This window comes from Haemaphysalis longicornis, unplaced genomic scaffold (assembly GCF_048455015.1).
Source record: "Haemaphysalis longicornis isolate Haplotype H1 unplaced genomic scaffold, Haemaphysalis longicornis Haplotype H1 scaffold_6, whole genome shotgun sequence".
In the NCBI taxonomy this organism is placed as follows: Eukaryota; Metazoa; Arthropoda; class Arachnida; order Ixodida; family Ixodidae; genus Haemaphysalis; species Haemaphysalis longicornis.
Genome location: NW_027526407.1, coordinates 99247810 through 99260982, shown reverse-complemented (window position 1 = coordinate 99260982; position 13173 = coordinate 99247810). Strand labels below are relative to the sequence as shown.

General features: G+C 46.5%; 1 protein-coding gene and 1 long non-coding RNA gene across 2 annotated transcripts in view; one reads left to right on the top strand and one right to left on the bottom strand.

Moving 5' to 3' along the window:
- Window positions 1–5162, bottom strand: part of Fmrfa (FMRFamide related propeptide) — a 305089-nt gene extending 299927 nt beyond the window's left edge. The window contains exon 1 of the mRNA XM_077672606.1: window positions 4499–5162. The gene's annotated coding sequence lies outside the window, so the exon portion shown is untranslated. The remainder of the gene's footprint in view (window positions 1–4498) is intronic.
- The window catches only part of LOC144141086 (uncharacterized), a 105880-nt gene that overhangs the window by 61753 nt on the left and 30954 nt on the right, over window positions 1–13173 (top strand). The gene's annotated exons all lie outside the window — the stretch shown is intronic.

Genomic DNA, 13173 nt, shown 5'->3' with positions numbered 1-13173 from the left:
AATCGAGAGTTGGGGGATCGGCACTGTCACTTGCCAGGCTGGAATTTCCAGTGATCCTCATCGGTGTTTACAGGAATGAAATCCACACTTCCGTAGAGTGAACTTGACATTTTTGAGTTGGGTGAATCAGGTCACCTGCGGCCTACGAGAGACGATCTGCTACAACTTCTGTGCAACTTTCGCTGTCATTGGGTAGTTCCCTTAGGAACTACCCAAAAGCTGTGTATACGCAATGATGTATATTTGGCAAATAACCCGCCGCGGTGGCTCAGTGGCTAAGGCGTTGGGCTGCTGAACAGGAGGACGCGGGTTCGATTCCCGGCCGCGGTGGGCGCTTTTCTGATAGAGGCGAAAAGCAAAAAAAAAAAAAAACGCCCGTGTGTACCAGATTTCGGCGCAAGGTAAAGATCCTCGGGTGTTTAAAATTATTCCGGAGCCCTCCACTACGGCGCTCCTCGTTGCCTGCGCTGCGTCGGCGCGTTAAACCCCACAATCAATCAATCAGTCAATAAATCAATATTGGCAAATACTAAGAGGCGGAGATAGTGATCTGCCTTCTCCCAAACATAATCGACGTTAAATTGACCGCATTTAACAGACATTACTAAAGTGGAGTAAGATTCTGCGGAGGAAAATTTGACATCCGCCTAAATTGCAGTGGTGCGACTACACAGAAAAGCTGCGCAGCTTTTTCGGAAGCTTCGCTGTTGAAGAAAAATCCGTCTTGGTTCAAGATTCGAACTCGGTACCACCACCTACGATGTTGAGGGAAAAAGTTCACCCATAATCGATTGGCGGCTCGTGGTGGAGAGAAGTGAGCGAACTATGCTGGAGTTGTTTTAGAGGAGCCAAACGGCTTCGACAAATTGCAGTTAACGCATGTTTGGAAGCGCCGAAGTAGAAGTGGTGGGGGTGAATTTCATTAGGCACATAATTCGCCGCGCAGACACAAATGATGAACGACACAATGGGCTGAATAAATGTAGCTAAACGCAGTCAATAGCGGTGTATTGTAACGTAGGAAGTATTATATAAGAAACATGGTAGTGGGCATCCCAATATGTGTATGTAGTATGAAACCAAAGCTGCGCATGTAGTCAAAAGGGCTGGCGCAATAATATTGAGTTTGTATAGTCGGGGATAGCTCGTAAATTTTTCGGCAGGAACACGCTTATGCGTTACTATGCAAATGACGTGCTAAATAGATGTATCGGTTAGACTACTTTGGCGCAGACGAGAAACGTACGATTAGTACGTACACAATTTGGTCACCCGCTAACCAAATTTAATGCGATTATGGAGTCCGGACTAAATCTCCTGAGTGTTTCTGTTTCTTCCCTTAAGCAGTTCTGCTGTTAATTCGTGAAAATAACTTACTCGCTTCCACGCACAATTTTGTTATGCCATGCGGTGTAATGGTTTTATGCCAAAATGCCGGTAACTTTCTGAACGGAGACGACTACTCGCGGAATTGCTTCTATGCTTGAAATGACATTTCAACAGTTCCGGAATTCTAGGTCGTAACTGACTGTATTGGACAGACTTTATATTTCAAATTTGAATAAGAATGCTCCAGACCTGTCGAATCTGTATTTACGCCTCATACACAACACCTAAATTATGTTACTGTACTATTGACACTTCAACAATTTACGTTATAAATGTAATGCACCGTTTGCCAGTGGTAACATCATTTGTTCTTTGCATGAAGAATATTATCACTCATTTCATGGGAGTTTTCACAGAGATTTTTATTTGATTCTGGCTCGGAAAAGTTGAATGGGCGCAATGTTGGTGCTCGTTGAAAATGGGTTACGAGTTATCTCCGCCAAAGCTGACGTATTACGGCAGAGAAGCGGATTGCTAAGAACTGGCCGGTAAGTGCAGACGTTTGAAATCACTGCTTCGTATGAGTTTTCTGAACATAAGGAAGCAACAACAATGCTGACTACTTAGTTGGTCCATAGACCAACTAAATGGTCTGCTGACTATTTAGTTTGTCTATGCAATAGACCCACTAAATTGTCAGTATTCATAATACTCCTCAATAAACCTTCGTGTCGTACCAAACGCAGGAAATTCACTATAGATCAGCTTTAACAATGACGTTGTAAAGTGCTCAGAATTTGTGGCATTTTAAGCGCGAACGCTGTTTTCTGACCGCGAGGAACTAAGGAAGGAGGTAAAAGAGGCAGGATACCGACCGAGACTAGTCTGATATCCTTCACGGGGGAAATCGAAGAGTTGACAAAAAGGACAAATAAAAAAAAAGGTGAAAGGAACAGACCGCGGCGGAAAAAGTGGGCCCGACATTAGGGCGCTAGACGTTCGAGTTCAAGAATTGCCACTATAGTTTTTCAAACTATGCTCCTTTGTACAGATCCGACGCTCAAAAAAAGCGTGGGAGCGCCTTTGTAGCATTGTGTGCAGACGCAGGAGGCGGCCGGTGACGTAGGACTTTCCCTTCGAAGTACGGCTGCAGAGAGTCCAGGTGTCACAAAGTGGATGAGAGCTGCTGCCTTTCGAATGAAAAGCGTGGGCGCTCCCTTTAAATGGTGCTGAACAGTCTGCGGTGTGTCGCCAACTTCACACTCCTCACTTGCTGCCATTCTAATCAAGTTGGAATAAGCATATGTAAATGCCACCTCAACACGAGACGGCGAAGAAGGTTTGGGTAAGACAGTGGGAGACTTAGTAGAAGGGGACGATTTGATCTGAAACTTTGAATTAATGTATATATTCTACATTTTTGTATTACCTTTCGTAACTTAAGGAAAAAAGAGTGCAATGTTCGGTGCGGGTACGCCTTACGAACGAATAAGTGGTCACTGTTAAAGCGGAGCCGGCTTTAGTAATTATCTAGGTGGTAGCGGAATCTGCTTAACACGAAGTATTGCTGACGATACGGGACATGACACGAGAGGAATACGTCAGCCGAACTTACGTCATGGGCCTGGCGGGAATTGTTTATTTACTTAGTTAATTGCTTACCCGTGCACCAAGAAAAGCTTCGTTTTCCTAGGAACCATGCATAATAAGCAGCTGCATCAAGCTGCTCCGAAGGTACTCGTTGGAGAACCTCTCACGTGACTGCGAAACTGAGGCCTAAGATTCGAAACACGCTTTATTCTATGTTATAGTGAGCCAAAAAGTTGCTGTCGGACATATATACCACACGGTAAGTGCGGTGATAGCACTATATCGGGAACGCATAACGGCGTTCTACTGTGGCAGCGGCGTTCGCGCTCAATATACGAGACGGTGTGAAAATGAGCAGCAAGAAAAGCTTTTTCGTCTAATGAGGTGCTCCTTTTCACGGTACTCCTGCAGTCCCATTATTAGCATTGCGGATCTCTTTTTGCACCCCCATTCAGTGAAATGCTGCACTGATCAAAAGTTTTAAGCTTCTCAGACAGAGAATAAGGAGTATGTAAAAATATGCAGGTTGTTAGATAGTTGGATTCGTGCCCTAAAATACCACCTAACGATGCCAGAGAGCAGATAGCAGCCTTTGAAGTTCTGCCGTTTCACGCTTGGTTTACCATAGAAGGTGGCCAGCCATTATGAAAAACCACGTGAAGAACGTAAGCAAGCTATGCTGACGATGACTACTTTACAAGTAAGGTCTAGTTATTTTTAGGGTAAGGTTAAATATACCAACTTTAGGCAATGGCGAGTTCTGCAGTTATATGGTTCACGCATAGACACTTTAATAAGGATTGATTAGTTGCCTAACTCAATAAAAATACCCCAGGATTGATTAGTTGCCTAACTCAATAAAAATACCCCGGTTGTCTTTCGGCGTGTAACAGCCGGCATTCTAAACGTGTGGTGAGCTTGTATACTTATCTTTATTTAGCACGCTCGTATTAATTTTTTCATATCCCCAATTGTACGAAACTAAATTGTCCTAAAATGGCGGTAACAAAAATGCCTACTGCTAGGTTTAGAACACAGGCATCAATCTGAAAGAATCGTAACCAATATGAAAGAATCTCCCCACTACAAATGCCAGCCGTTCATTTTAGAACTACTTCACATAAGGTATGGTGTCTGAGACTGGCTTTCCGTGGATCCTCGTACTTGCACGCATCTTTGTCACAGAAGAGAACCCGTCAAGTTATCCGTATCCTACTGGATCCCCTGTGCACGGTTTCAATGCCGGTAGTCCCCGTGATTTTGATGAACGCTATAAATGGTGGAGAAAACTTCTAGAGGTTCCAAATCCGCAGAATCATGGCGGAAAAGTCCCGATGACATTAAATTAAAAGAACGCCAGAACTTCTTGAAAGTCACAGCATTTGATGTTACACCCTTCCAGTCGGCAAACCAACCACGCTGATGACCCGACAATTGGATCGTTGTGCATCGTTGGACAGATGTGTTTTAGACTTCTGTATCCGTATTATTGCCCGTAAGCAACAGCACGCTGCAAGTGTCACCCTAAGTATAGACAAAAGTGGAGTTAAAAGTGATGGGGAACAGTTGTACCACTCACCTTCTGGCGATGCTCAGAGACGACGGGAAGCTGTAAGCTCGACGTCCACGGCGGCCAAAGGTGTTCGCGAAGGCCCACCGAAGCTTGCCCAGTTGTGTCCGCACGGCGGACTCCAAAAAGCGGGGATCACAGGCTCGCCGTTCAAACTTGCAACAGGTTCCCAAAGTCCTCTTTCGGCGAGCGCTCTCTTCCCACTGAAGACGACTCCACGCGGTCACGCCGTTTTCTCTGTTCCCTTTCCAACTTCCACCCACTCACCGGCTGCTCTCCCTCCCCTCCCTCTTTCCCTCTAGTAAAATAAGGCGTTCCCACACAAACGTGCCCCGGCGCCTTCCCTCAGCCTCGCAACCACCTGTGGGACCGCGTTTCCCACGGGCTGCCCGCTCGCAAGGAACTCGCTTCCCTTTTTCCGCTCCTCGTCGATTTTAGGGATGGGACACCCGGGAAAGCGAACTTTTATATTCCGTTCAAAGCGGAAGGAAGTCACAGTGTCACTCAACAGAAAAAAACAGCTGTTTTTTCTTCGACCGTAAGCGGGATCGTGTGAGCAGTGCAAGGAAACACTCTGGAATCGGGGGTAGATTGGGGAAGAAAACTTGTGCGGGGGGCACTTGTTTCGACGGCGACAGCGGCAACACTGGTACGGCGAAGCTGTAAGCGTCACGTCCTCGCGAAGGCGCGCCTTGCGCGCCTCGACCCGCTTTTATACCCGCTCCCGCCTCCTCTCCCCGCACGCGGGGCCAATGGGAAGAGTTTGGCGATCCCGAATGGGGAGAGCTCATTGGTCGATGGCGCGCAGCCACCCAATGACGGGACCGGCCGAGCCGCGTAGTGTACACCCGAGCCCTTTCTTCGGCCCTTCGTGCGCTTCGGTTTATCCTTCGTTCGCTTATACTGACCACGTTTGTTTGAAGACGTGGGAACTGTTGGTGCGTGAAAAACGCGACCAGTGCCCACGGCTGGCGTGGGACTGTCTCTAACTTTGATTGGGGTTCCTTTTTCATAGTTGTACTTAGGCTTATTGGGGCAGCTCTAGTGAGCAGGCGTTGCGCAGTTGTGGTCTATGCTGTTACGCTGCTTTGTGTATTGTAGATTTTGTCATCATAGAGGAGGTAGCTGCTTTCCCAGCCTTGATAAAATTGGGAGACTACGGGCTGATTAAAATGCTCCGTCGCCCTCAGCACTGTGCCATATAACATTTCCAGGTTTCGGATTGACTTAAAAATATCAAGATATCTTCAAGATTCGAAGTAACGGAACAGTACCGCGCGGGAAATTTGTGAAATTCGTTTTTTTTCGCAACTTGGCACTTTCATACCAATGTTTGTATCTCCACAGGAGTACACGTTATCATGGAAAACTAATTATGCCCAATATACGAATCCTGGGTCTGGCATTTTTTGTTTATCAAACGTTCGTAACCTTTCGGTTAAACGCTTGTTCCATTAAACGCTTGTTAAGTTAAACGCTTGCCCCTCATTTTTATTGCGTGACCAGCCACGCCATACTTGTTTCGGTAAATTTGGTCTAGGGCATCCTCTATACAATTTTATCCGCAATCCACGCTGCTGCTTCCTAATTTCTGAGTGTCACCCCCACCAATTTTGTTCCCATGGATCATTGGGCTGATCACGTTTTCTTTGTGTTGTTGAGGGCCCTAGTTGGGGCCCCAAATATGATTACGGGATGTACAGCTTCATCGCATGCAGCTTTTGCAGCGACAAAGGGAGTTTGCTGCAGAATATTTCAGAAAAATAAGCAGTGCGATAACTGTATGAAGAACAGGCAAGGGGAGGACATAAGCAAGAGCTGAATTCATCAAGGATCTGTACCAACTAGCGCAGCTTACGACAGTTATGTATTTCACGATACCTATCAAATGCACCAGATATCCGAAAGCCTTTTCCTATACTCGCCATATTAGAGAATCTGACATTTTGACTTGGGAGGATTTGGGTCGCTGCTGTCGCTTTCCGTTTTTGATCCCAAATTCTGCTGATGTAGCAACATGTTTCAGCATACGCGGCAGCCGGCATGGTGCTCTATAGCTTTCATATTTTCATAGACAAGCGGAAACATTTACAGCGTGGGTGCAAGAAAGGTCACTCGACAAGGCACGCAGCCCGAAGGCGAAATTGAGAGTGTTACAAACCAAATAGGTCTACGCAGACGCTTTCCCGGGAAACGAATCGCAACACCGCTGGTATAGCTGTAATTCACCGAATCTTCAAAACCTCGAAAGACAGTCGTACCAACAAGAGCCTTCAACTACACATATTGAATGGGAAGGTATAAGCTATTCGAAAAGCTGCGGCCACCACCACGTGCAACAAAAACAGCGCCACGCTGTACTGACGCACAACTAAGATGGACAGCAACGAAAAGATTCATCATGGACACTATCAAGCAATTCTGTCATGTCCTTGTGACCAAATTAGAAATCAAAGTACTGGTAGGCGGGGTGCTAGGAAACTGCGGTAACTTTTTTAACGGGCAACAACACAAGCTGCCGAGCGAGGTTACTGGAAACCGCCCACATACAACGTGTGAGTTTCAGAAACCCTACGAAGCTTTGGACGATGTCCCAAACACGTACAAGAGCAAGAAGGAGTAAATAAAGCTGCTGGCATAACTCGTACCATTCAAAAGCCAACGGATACCATACGAACTAGCTCGTGGTTTCCAAATGACAAATTCACAAAGCCAGTGAGGTCATCTCTCACTGAGCACGTCCTGCACAAATGAAGAAGGTAGTACATTCCTGAGAAAGGAAAGCCTCGAAAACAAAGAAGAAAGACCGATCTCTCAGCATGAGCTTTGAATCCGACAACCTGCACCTCTTGTGGGACTGCATAGGGCTACAGAAGAAGATGAAATACAAAGAAAAACATTGCGTAACTACAAGACTGCCTCAATCCTTGTGCATTAGAAGCAAAGCAAGTCATCACATTGATATGAGACTACGCCCTTCCAATTGGAGACCGTCGATGGATGTGAAGACTTCCCATACCTGGTCGACACACCAACGTTGTACTGGGAAATTGTTTAAGAAATTACACGGTAGAGGTTGAACTTGTCATTTCGTGTAAGAGAAAGGGCAGGAAAAAATTGACGGCGTTTCTGCTCACTTCGCTACAAATGTCGTAGAAATAGCCTTATGCCACCTTGGCTGCGTCAATGCATATCTTTTCTTTCCCGCCCATCTCTCACGATCTCCCCCTCCAGTATCATCCCTGCCACAATAAAGACGGTGGAGGTTTGTGCAAGTAAATTCAATTTTAGCGTATTCCACTGACTGCGCGCCAACAACTCGAATTTTTTGTTACGGTGGGACTTCTTCAAACCTCGCCACGAGGCCCACGGGCGGGTTTTGTAGTTTGCAGGCAGAATATTCTGTTCAACGCGCATTTTTTTATTTCCTATCGCAGAAGACACCACATATAGCGCATTAAAACGAACACAGCAAATACTACTCATGTATTTATGTTTTGCCTCGATTATGCCCAATATTTTCTTTTCCTGTACAATGTTGACAAGTGGGTTAGTGGTCTCGAAACGTTTTGCTGGTATAAACTTCTCGTTAGAGTATTCTGGTAACTTTTTGAGGGAAGGCTAAATCAAGTTAAATACATGCATACAGACAAACAGACCAATAATTTCGTGCTGAATTTAGTCTTAGAAAGACTATTGTCATAAAAACAGTTTGCTTGAAGGTTGCAGAACTTCAGATGTCCGCTCTGCTCACGGACCGCCTAATTTCGATCATTTCGGGGGGGAGCAGAATGTAAATTTCGTTATGAATCAGGACCCTAACCCACATTTTCATCACGTATGCCTAAAACGCAGCCCTCCCCCTTCTTTCCTCTCCTCTTCCCCTTCGCCAGGTGCGAAGGTACATGACGCCCTGCGGGTACCTGGATGATGATGGCCTCCAGGGCAGCGATCGCCAAATCCTCTCGAACTGAGGACCCACCCCCATTGCTCTGTGACATAAAGGTGTCTACTATTACTCTTTCAAGGAGACCAACATGTCTATTCGGCGGTGTGCTCAAGTCCGCTCCGCACACTGGCAACTTCAGATCATGTCAGGAAGGCTCACATCTTTCGTGAACGTCCGGAGGTATCTGTACGTTTTTTTCTGGTTTTGATGTGGTTTGAACTAATCTCCGCGTGCGCGAACATGTTGTGTGTTGTCTCTGCTTATTCATTAATTGATATCAAACTTTTCATTTCGGCCCTACCGTTGTCTTACTTGACGTTTGGCCCCCTGGGTTCGAAACGCATCAAGAGCGCTGGCAGGGTATGTCATCTCAGCCCAAGATAAACCGCAAACTTTCCGAATGACGTTCACATGTTGCTGTTGGCACCGCTAATTACGCGAATACTTTTGCTGCGGGTTATATAGCATTGAAAATGCGCTTTTACATCACGTTTTAGTTGATACTGGTGCTTGTGCTTCCGGCGTAATGGACCGGCTGCAGCATCAGTGCACGCGGAGACCCCTGGACACCATGTCTGTTACAGTACACTGACACCTAACACAATGTTAGAGTGTAAAATCGCCATCCTTAAGACGAATTTAATGCCAAGTGTGCGGAGCGTGCAGGCAGGTAGACAACTTGAAAATAATACCACTGTCACACGGGCACTTTCAATCGCGATTGAGTAGATCTGGATCAAACTTAATCGGGATCGGGCGGCAACTACACGGCAGTTTCAATCGCGATCGAGCTCGATTCCGCTCGAACTCAATCCTGGTTTCTCAAGCGCGATCGAGGCTTCCAAGCGCGATCGAACGAAAGCGGCGATTCTCTCGTCCCCGCTCAGTAATGACACAGAAGGTGAAAACTTCAACTAAGGCCACAAACTGTGTCAAATAACTTGACCCAAATAAGCGTGAGGTAACATTTACATAGTTATGTATACCTACGACCGCGAGAAGTTATCAGACGCCGGCCGCAAGTACAATGTTAGCGCCATCTAGCGTACACGAGTGCAACCGGTGCAACTTCTCGATCGCGATTGAAATGGGCCGTGTAGCAGTGGCTGTACGTCGAGCGCGCTCGAAAACTCGATCGCGATTCACTTCAATCGCGATTGAAAGTGCTCGTGTGACAGCGGTATAACATTGCTGCAATAAGCAAACAATAGGGCGGGTGCATATCAGTCACCATAAAGCCGTAATGGATATTTTTGAAACTGCACATAAATGAGAGGTCAATCCTAAACGCATACCCCTACGCACTTACTCGGTTTTTGTGCGCAATTATTAATGCTCATCTCTAGGCTTTACGCAGTCAGAGACATCCATAACGCAATATCGCTCTCTGTAATTGTATAGCGAGCAAACCAAACGCAACTTGGCAGTACACCTACAGTATAAACGCAGCGGCCAAACATATTCGGCACACAGTATCACGAAGGCCCATCGCATACATTAGCGGCCTCAAATGATAGTCCGTCTGCTGTGGGATCAACGGGTAGAATCGGTAAGTAGCGGCGCAATAAAATATTCCTTCGTCCGTCACAGTACTCCGAAAATATTTGCACGCAAACTCATAAAGTGTAATCTAAAATTCTGCCACGACTTTCATTCTGTGTGGTACAAAACTGCTAGCGCTATTCAAAATGCAGTACCTCGAAATGCTGCACGTGGAAGGAGAGAAGTGGTCGAACTTGCTGTGCAAAACGGGCACGTATGTGATTATCTCATCCCGACAACGTTAGCACGCGGAGAGCGGTGAGGGCAAAGGTAATATATCGAATGCTCACTGATCTTGATTTATGCACACGCGAACGCCACCAGCGACGGGCGATGTGCAGCAAAGCATGCGGATAACGGTCCTTTTATTGACGCTTCTTCACCTGGGCCTTGAACCATTATTCCCGAATGTATCTGGCTTTTATGCGACGTTATCATATAAATAGAAAAGCGGTGCGGTCTCATAAGGTGGTCCATAACACGTTCACTCTGCCATTAGTTTCTTATTTTTTTTATTTTGGGACGCTTAACTCCCCGAAGCCCCAAAGGCGCGCTGTAGTGGAGGGCTACAGATTAATTGTCGACCACCCGATACCTCTAACCTGCAGTGAAATCTCGACACACCACGGGCGTTTTGGTTGTTCGCCTCCATTTCAAAAGCGGCCACTGCGGCCGGGATCGATCCTGCATCGTTGGAGTTACCAGTCGAAAAACACAACAAAAAACACGGCAGCATGACCCTGTCAGGGAATGGGACATTCTGTCTTTTGTACTACAGCAATGTTTGTCGTGCGACAGACATTCTCTAGTTCTGCGACTGAGATTCCTGTCACACAACAGACCATCCCGCAGACCCAACAGAGATCCCTGTTCTACGACAGATGTTCCAGTTGTACACCAGAAATTTCTGCTGTGCGACAGAACTTTGTTGTTGTGTTTTTGGACTGGTTTAGCAGCTCGACGCCTTGACCTCTAAGCCACCGCGGGGCGTAGATTTTCAGTCCCGATTGCAGGCGGCGCCTATAGCCTGGCGGAACGACACAAACCTCAGCCGGTTGGCGGCACGCAATTGCCGGGAATTTAATTATGGATCAGATAGCATCTCTACAAGGAACACCCAATAAAGAAGAAATAGATGTGGGCGATTGATTCTCACTTGTGACCTGATGTTCGCTTACTGGAGCTCCATACAACGCTCCATACAACCAGAAACGCGATGATAAAAGCCATAACACCAGATACTGAAGCCATTAACGCACCGCCCAGAAGCGAGTGCATTCGACCTCTGCGCGCTTTTCTATACGGGCTCTGAGTTTAGCAACGTACTGTTGTAGAAGACTTTGCAAATGAATTTACGGAGAAGGTTAATTACGGTTGCTTTGTATATATATTTAGCATACGTTCGTGCGTGTTACGATAGCCAAACTTTAAAATATGCGTTCGTCCTAGTGGACGGACTTAAGATAATATTTACAGAAGGTGTTTACTACAGCTCGTTTTATCGGCCTTTCTCCGAACCTCGTGCTGCCTGAGAAGGGCGGCGAAGGCTTCATTTAAAACTGCCGTTGCATATATCGTGCGCTGAATTCGATGGAGATAGTGGCTGTTAAATAGGCTGCGTAGCGCACGAATCGCTGAATTCGATGGAGATAGTGGCTGTTAAATAGGCTGCGTAGCGAACGAATTCCCTGCATTTTGTTTTAGATTGCGCACAGTAGAAGTTCAGTTGCAGCTGCATCCCCCCGTGACCTCGTACTGAAAAAATTGCACCATCTTCCCGTGGGGAACCATGAGGAGGATGCGAAGCATCAGGGGGGTTCTGTGTGGGTTCCATTGTGTTGCCGTTATGTTGTTTCATTTATCGGAGCTCGAATAGGAACGTAGTGTGAACCGCGGTATGAACGAGTGTCTTGTCTCTTTATTTAGACAACGTATGTAATGTCTAGTTGCGGATCGGCGCGAGTTGTGCTGGTGCTGATGATGCGGTGAAAGCGCGGGGACACGAGAATATGATGATGATGATAAAGACGACGACGACTACGACGACGTAGATGATGATGATGAACAACCCCTTTTGGTTCCCAACTCAGAAAGGGACGCACGGCGATGGAGATCCCACAAACGCCTCCCCTCGTCAGACGGCAGCCTGTAGCCCTTGAGCCTCGGCGGCGTCCAAGGACATGCCCCATTCCCGTTCATTGTGACGCCGTTTAATTATAAACAAAAACATACAGCTATTTTGAGAATTTTCTTCTAACACGTTAGCATTCTTAACCAGATTCTCATTTTTTGTGCATGTAGAGAGCGTTACAAGTACGTCTGGTGCTTTAGAGTTCCCTCCAATATGCATATTAAAAATGAGGGAAGGACATAAGGCGCGTTCGTAGCACATGCTCCAGTCTCGGTTTGTAACGCAGTGGGAAGAGCGCCACGTACCTCACGTTGCGACCAGAGAGCCGTGGGATCGAAACCGAGCACCGCCTAACTATTACTTTTTAAAGTGGACTGCGCTGACGTCAGCCCAAACGCTGACGGGACTGAAGAGATGCGCATGCGCAGTAGAGTGCGGACGGCAGACAACAACGACAACAAGGGAGGGAGGGACACAGCCCCCAGCATGAGATGCTTCGCATCTAATAAGTGTTCTCTATCTCTCTCCCTCTCACTTTCTCTCCCCCTCTATCTGTCTCTCTCTCACTCACTCTCTCTCTCGCGTGCGCTGGAGTTTCAAGCTTCTAAGATCCCAACTATGAACCGACAACTAACTCAGCGCCGTTAAAGAGTCGCCTTAGCAATATGGAAAGATGCATTATGGAGTACGGTATCATTGCGAAGTATTGTTTTAGTTTTGATTTCATTATATGTATTTCTTGCTTTTTCTATTCATCGGTTCTTGTTTTGTTGTTATTTCTTACTTTTTTGTCCTTTATTGTTACAAATCTCTGTTTTCTTTGTGTGTGTGGAGGGGGGGGGGGGCGTCTAGCCTTCACCAGACAAAAGGAAATGATGCGGACGCTACTGGTTTAGGAGCGACTTCATTCCTCGTAAATTTGGTTTGCGAGGTAACATCTTCATCTCCATCATCATGATCATCAACAGCTTACTTAGGTCACTGAAGGAAGAAGGCCTCTCCCATCGAACTACAACCACTCCAGTCCTGCGCTGCTCGAGACCATTCTTTCCCCTCAAACTT